This window comes from Bos grunniens, chromosome 27, assembly GCF_055505025.1.
Source record: "Bos grunniens cultivar Pamir isolate PY7600 chromosome 27, Bosgru_T2T1.0, whole genome shotgun sequence".
Taxonomy (NCBI): domain Eukaryota; kingdom Metazoa; phylum Chordata; class Mammalia; order Artiodactyla; family Bovidae; genus Bos; species Bos grunniens.
In genome coordinates, this window is record NC_141191.1 from 6,085,686 (window position 1) to 6,093,333 (window position 7,648).

General features: G+C 44.4%; 1 pseudogene; it reads left to right on the top strand.

Moving 5' to 3' along the window:
- The first annotated feature begins 4,575 nt into the window (after nucleotides 1-4,575).
- LOC147343420 (ubiquitin thioesterase OTUB1 pseudogene) lies at nucleotides 4,576-5,344 on the top strand (annotated as a pseudogene).
- The last annotated feature ends 2,304 nt before the right edge of the window (nucleotides 5,345-7,648 follow it).

Consider the following 7,648-nt stretch of genomic DNA (forward strand, 5'->3'; position numbering starts at 1 on the left):
ATACCTCTCCCGCAGCTCCATCATTCTGAAAAGAAATTTCAATTCCAGCCTCGGCAGGAGCAGGGAAACTCAGTTTGGAAGTTTCCATCTTGGTGGTCCATACAAAAAAAAAAAAAGCAAATTCCTTACAAAGAATTAGATTTCAATTTCTCATTAGAGGGGGGCTCGCTTCTGATAACTCTACAATACAGAATGAAAGCTCCGTATGGTTTAACTCTTAGACACATACCCAAAAGATTTTTCTCTCTTTAAAGAAAGCACCTCATAAGATGCAGAAAGGATCTTTTTTCCCTTCCTATTGCTAAATTTTTCTTTTTCCCATAAGCCTTGTTTTTCCCTTACCTCCATTTCTGAGCTGATTTTCACTGTGAGAAGAGAAAAAAAAAAAAAAAAAACAGTTTCTTGAAGCCGACCTAGGCTTAGCACCTATATGACTTACTCAAACAGGTGTGCCTAACCTCACAGTATAAGAGAAAAAGCATTATGACTTATTGCCAGTGAAAATTTAACCCTACGTCAAATGTCTCAAAAATAAGGATGCTCCCCGGCAGCCACTTTCACCTCGTGAAGGAAGCTTTATTTGGCATTTATCATTACAATGGGGCACTTGGTGAGTTTCATACTCAAAAAGGAAAAAAAAAAAATCACCGCTGGTTACCAGAAAGCACTGAATTGCTTAGTGCACTCAGCTGTCTCACATGTGGGAGAACAGTCTTCCTTTTTTTTTATTGCACAGAATTCAGAATTGAATAGACCTATGAACAAACTGTTTGTACCCTAATCAATGGCTCATTTATGGGTCTGTTGAGGAAAATGAGTGCTTAGAAAAGAAATATTAAAGCCAGGGGACTTCTTGAAGACCTCCAAGTTCATAGGAGAAAACTGCTGGGCAAAGTTAAGACACACACACACACACACACACATACACACACATACACAAAATACTGTTTATCCTTTTGACTTACAAACAATGACAGCATTTTTTCCCAGATAGGTCTCCTGGATGTTACCTTAAACAGCATCAACAATGCTTTAAAGGCTCTGCAAAATCATTTCATTTTTCTTCCTGAAGACAATTTCCATGGCTTGCTCACTACTGCACAATACTATTTGCTGAGAAACCTCAGACTGGATCAGGGCTTTTTTTTTCCTTTCCCTAACATTGCATACAGGGAAGGCAATGGCAATCCACTCCAGTACTCTTGCCTGGAAAATCCCATGGACAGAGGAGCCTGGTAGGCTGCAGTCCATGGGGTCATTAAGAGTCGGGCACAACTGAGCAACTTCACTTTCATGCATTGGAGAAGGAAATGGCAACCCACTCCAGTATTCTTGCCTAGAGAATCCCAGGGACAGAGGAGCCTGGTGGGCTGCCGTCTATGGGATCACAGAGAGTCAGACACGACTGAAGCGACAGCAGCAGCAGTAGCAACATTGTATAAGGTAAGAGTTTTCTTGTTGCCCCACAATTTGCAAACAGGTTCCATATGAGTTCAACTGGAAGTTTTCTTCCTATAGGTGCCTGGATTGGGTCAGCTCTAATGACCAAAGTGTGTGCAATGGTTTGATGTGTCCCTTACATGTAATTACATGTCTAGACGACATGCCAGAGCAAACTCTTGCCCAGCAGTTGGGAGGAGCAGAATGCAGAGGGCAACTCACAGGTGGGCTGAGGTGCGAGTCCATATGATGAGGGATGGCCATCAGTTCCAAGCTGGTGCAATCATGAGACAGGAAAGGAAGTTCAAAGCCAGATGCTGGTGTGGAGAGAACCTCCCCTTGGAACAGACTGACAACAGACTTGGAGTTCATGATCGCATGTGGGTGAAATTAGCAGAGGTTGACCAGGATGAGAGGTCTGGGATCTCGGACAGCGAGAAATCCCTGAATCTGACGCAGTGGGGTCTGCTTGGTAGCAGCCCTAGTGCCTTTGGGCTGGCCCAGCTGCCCTAGGTGCCTGATCCTCTGAAACGGGTCCTGCCAGCAGCAACCATGCCACCTAGGCACCATCCTTTCTTGAATGGATATGGTAGTGTTCAAACCTACATCCTCCATATCTAGGAAAGACAAGGTTCAATCACCCACAACAGCAACGCACAATCAAGAAACACATCTATACAACCCACTGAAAATCATCTTCAATAGTCCGTGAGTAACTGAAGCTGGGGCCATGTAAATAAGGCTGATCGTTTAATGTTTATGACACGTTACATTTTAGAATCCATCCAAAGCGAGCATTACTCCATGAGTGAACGGCCATTTGCATCTTTTATTGTCCACCAAAGAGTACTTCTGACAGAGTTCTGTGACAGTGATCCGCCAAAAACACTATTTGGCAGCCAACAGAAAATCGTCTGTGGTTTCCCAAACCTACCTTCTCTGTATCTCAGGAGCTCACTGCATGATACTCATGAACTCTCTGTCACAATATTCAACCTGATAATGCCAGCAATTATTATATCCAATACGATGCAAATGATTCTTAGATAACACATGGCAAACGGCAGACCTGACAGTGTTTGTGAGGGAAATCAAAGCCTTACTGTCTTATTGATCAGTATTTGAATGTGCAATTGTACCCTTTAGGGAAGAGATCTTAATGGATGTCCAGCTGCCCATCAGAATGTGAGCCATCAACCGATGCTTCAATAAAACAACTCTGCAGAAAACAAACACATCATTTCCTGATCCCCACAGCATCAATTGAGTGTCCTCTGATGCTCAGTTTTAAATGGGACTTAGACGAGAAAATGTTCATGAGTAGCTTTATTTTATTTCGTGTTTTTGCAAATTAACCTTCCATAGGAAGCATCTGCTGTTGGTGCAATTAAAGCCATTGGAAATGTCCTTTATTCAGAAGAGAGCATTGAGTCCCTTCACCTCTCTGCTTTGTTTTTCCAGTTCCCCAAGCCAAGTACTTCTGTGTGTGTTCTCAAAACAGGCCAATGTCTTTGTCTGCTCCTATTGAGCTTTTCTGTCTAGACTCAATGGGCTAAGACATTAGTAATAATGGTGCTTCTGGAATCTCGGTGGTACCGGACTTGGAGCTATTGACACAGCATTCTGTCCTATCAAAATAACTTTTTTTTTTGGTAAAGTAAGCTCTTTGAAAACAGAGTAGGGAAAACATTTCTCTAATACACATAATAGAATTACAGCACACAAAAAAGAAGAATGTTATATTTAAAATTGCTCGTAAAATTGATGGTAGATTTTACCTTTATGAATGATGGAAGGGAGATGGTTGAAATATAAGCTAATATCCAATTCATAGATGTACACAAATGTTCATCTATAGCACATCATCAGTTTCAAAGTGAGTGATTTCATTGCCATAAAGTTCCAGTGATTCAATATAGAGCTGTATGTGTACGTGCTAAGTCACTTCAGTCATGTCTGACTCTGTGCAACCTTAAGATTGTAGCCTGCCAGGCTCCTCTGTCCATGGGATTCTCCAGGCAAGAATGTGTAATAGGTTCCCATGTCATCCTCCAGGGGATCTTCCTGACTCAGGGATCAAACCCACATCTCTTATATCTACCTGCATTGGCAGGTGGGTTCTTTACCCCTACTACCACCTGGGAAGCCCATAGAGTGGCAAACTAACACAAATCCAGAACCTCCATAAACGTCAAGGGGAAATGAAAGGATCATTGCCAGCATCTACCAGGATAACTGATCTATACAATTACTCAATGAATAGTCAACATGATTAGTTATAATTCAATAGTTATAAAAATGGGTTACATAATTTTGTTCTAAGAAACTAAAAGAAAAAAATACATTCCGCTAAACAATGAAGACACCTCGAGTGTCTCCAGCTGCACCTGCACACTTGGTGGGAAATCTGATTACAGGTGAGCACAGTTATTTGTCAGGTAGGAGAAGGCTGTCTTTCTAACTGGCTTCAGCCATCATTTTCCTCTGGTAGAGTTTGTCATGATAAGCATCATAATGCTTCCTCTGGATGGACTGAACTTAATACTCACTTAGCATCCCACTTTTATTCTTTTCCCTCATGTCTTTGTATGTTTGACCTATTGAATCCTGCCTCTTGCATGGACAGCTACCACCCACCGAGACTCCTTTGCCCTCTGCCCATCTACAGAGCCACAAACACTGCAATTTTTATTTTGTTCACATATAGCACACATTCACTTGTCACATAGTAATGGTTAAAATGTAGCCATATCGTATTTTCTAGATCAGGAATCAAAGGCATAGGGAATTTATTGAAAGTCGCATAAGTACTTGGTGTTACACCTGGTACTCACATGATCTCACCTTTTCCAAATACATCACATGTTGTGTACCTATTGTATGTACTTACATGTACATATGTTACTGTCTATATTCACGCATGCTAAGTCGCTTCAGTCATGTCTAACTCTTTGCAACCCTTTGGGTTGTAGCCTGCCAGGCTTCCCGGTCCATGGGATTCTCCAGGAAAGAATACTGGAGTGAGTTGCTGTGTCCTCCTTCAGGGATCTTCCCGACCCAGGGATTGAACCCACATCTCTTATCTCTCCTACATTGGCAGCCGGGTTCTTTACCACTAGCACCACCTGTTTACTGATGGCAGTGGGGGAATCTCCAGAGCAGAAGCAGGAGCCATTGGGCAGCGACAAGGAAGGTGTTAACTGTCTTGCCCATGAAGCCATCATGGCTCAGCAGACCTAATTCAGCAAGAAATCGTTGTGCAGAACCCTCTGGTCTGGGTCCTACACAGATAGTGCACTGAGGATAACAACGTCTGTCAACAGAAGGTCGAGGACCGCCACAGAAAGTACTCCTACATCCGCAAGACCAGGGCTGGTGGAAACTGCCTCTATCACGCTTTTGGATTCTCCCACTTGGAGGCGTTGCTGGATGACAGCAAGGAATCGCAGCGGTTCAAGGCTGTGTCTGCCAAGAGTGAAGAGGACCTGGTGTCCCAGGGCTTCCCTGAGCTCACAACTGAGGATTTCCACCACACGTTCATGGGCCTGAACGAGCGGGTGGAGACGCAGACCTCAGTGGCCAACCTGCTGGTCTCCTTCAGTGACCAGAGCACCTTGGACCACCTGGTGATCTACCTGCAGCTGCTTCCCTCGGGCGACCTGCAGCGGAACAGCAAGTTCTTGGAGCACTGCATCCAGGGTGGGCGGACCATCAGGGAACTCTGCCAGCAGGAGGTGGAGCCCACTCCCAAGGGGGGCGGCCACATCCTCATCCTGGCTCTGGCGTCTCCAGCTGGGTAGAGGGCATGGGCCGCGGCGAGGGCGGCACCACGCCCCCCCGAGGGCTCCAGCCCAAGGTCTGCCTTCTCTGCCGACCTGGACACCAGGACACCCTCTACGAATAGGCCTGCCCTCCCCTCTGCCAGGCGCTAAACGCGTACAGAGGGGTTTTTGTGGTCGTAAATGATCATATTTCACTGCCCCACCCCCTTCCCTGTCACACGACCTTGCGTGTTTTATTAAGGGGGATGCTAGTGGCGATTTTTAAAAAAGCACTGGCACATACATAGTGCTTTGCAATTCTCAAAGGACTTACAGATACCCTATCTCCTTTTACCTTCAATATAAGCCAGTGCATAAGGGGAACAGGACGGTATTGTACTTTCAAATTTGAGGAAACCTGTCTCTCCAAGGAAAGGGGTGGGACACAGTGATTAGAAGAGGTTGCAAGCCTCGACTATGTGGTTGCAGTTCCAACAAGTGTACTTAGATTCCAGCTTTTCAGTTTACCAGCGTGTGGCCTCAGGTAAGTTGTCTAAGCACTCCATGCTTCATTTATCTTATCCAAGCCAAACAAAGACCTGAAAAATGAGACTGAACCACTACACACATATTAGAATGGCCAAAATTCAGAACAGTGATGACACTGCTGGTGAGCAACAGGAAGTCCCATCCATTGGTGGGCAAACCCAGGATGGGATCCTTATTTTGGAAGGCACTTTGGCAGTTTCTTACACAACTGAAACACACTCTCATGTGATCGAGAAATCACAAGCCTTGGTATTTACCCAAGCAAGTTGAAAATGAATGCTTACACAGAAGCCTGCCCATGCATGTTTTCAGCAGTTTTATTCATAATTGTTAATTTTCAGAAGCAACCATGATGTTCTTCAGTAGGTGGTGAATGGATGAACAAATTTTGGTCATGCAGACAATGGACTAGTGTTAAGCTCTAAAAAGAAATGAGTTATCAGGCTATGAAAAGATATGAAGGAAACTTACAAGCATAATCTTAAGTGAAAAGTCAACATGAGAGGAAAACATACTGTCTGATTCCAATCATAGGACATTCTGGAAAAGGCAAACTTATTAAGATAGTAAAGACTGGTGGATGCCCAGGGTAGGATGGAGGGAGGGATCAATAGGTCATGCACAGAAGTATTTAGGACAAAAAATTACTCTATATGATACTATAAGGATGGATATACATCATTATACAATTGTCTATAGACACAGAATGTACAATACTAAGAGGGAACCCTGATGTAAACTGTGAACTATGAACCCACATCCTCTGCCTGCCTTTTGTCTGTAGAAAAACTTCAAAGAAAAAATTTAATTAGGAAAGTGAGAAAAATGCCAAAAGAAAGGAAAACAGTCAAGCAAGACAAAAAATAATAAAACTTTAGCCATGAAACAAGTCCAAAGAATTTTAGCTCCTCCTCAAGGACTGCACATAATATTCTGAGTCATGTCCTTTGAGCTGTTTTCCAGATTCTGAAGCCCCAACCAAGAAGATGAAGTTAACTGTGTGCTGCCCACAAGCACGTAGGCCCCAGACAGGCCCCAAGCTGGTTGGAACCAGAAGGTTGATGATGCTGACTCTCAATTACCTCACCACCAGCCAATCAGAAGAATGTCCCCAAGCTGACCACACGGGGCTCCTTGAACACTGTAAGATACCTCATTACCTGCTCCAGAGGGGACACACAGCCTTGAGGGCATTAAGTTGATGTGTCCCCCTTGGCCTGACAAAGCAATCAAGCTACTTCTTTGTACTTCATGCAAAACTTGTCTCCATGATTCTGCTTGGCATCGCTGAGCAGAGGCTGAGTTTTGGCAGCAGTGTAGTGCGTCAGTGAGGTTCTTGGGTTTTAAGGCCAGGCTCGCCTGGTGGGGCTGCTGACAATGCAGGAAGCCATGCATATGTGAGCACTGGGGGTACACAGGAAATCGTTGTACCTTCCCCTGAATCTGCTGTGAATCGAAAACTGCTCTAAAAAAAAGTCTTTAAAAGTGAGGTTAAGAACCTGCTGCAGGGGTTATCATAAGGATTCAATTAAATGAGATATTTTATGAAATGCACTTGACCCATGGTAAGCCCCTCATCAGATCAGATCAGATCAGATCAGTTGCTCAGTCGTGTCCAACTCTTTGCGACCCCATGAATCGCAGCACACCAGGCCTCCCTGTCCATCACCAACTCCCGGAGTTCACTCAGACTCATGTTCATCGAGTCAGTGATGCCATCCAGCCATCTCATCCTCTGTCGTCCCCTTCTCCTCTTGCCCCTAATCCCTCCCAGCATCAGAGTATTTTCCAATGAGTCAACTCTTTGCATGAGGTGGCCAAAGTACTGAAGTTTCAGCTTTAGCATCATTCCTTCCAAAGAAATCCCAGGGCTGATCTCCTTCAGAATGGACTGGTTG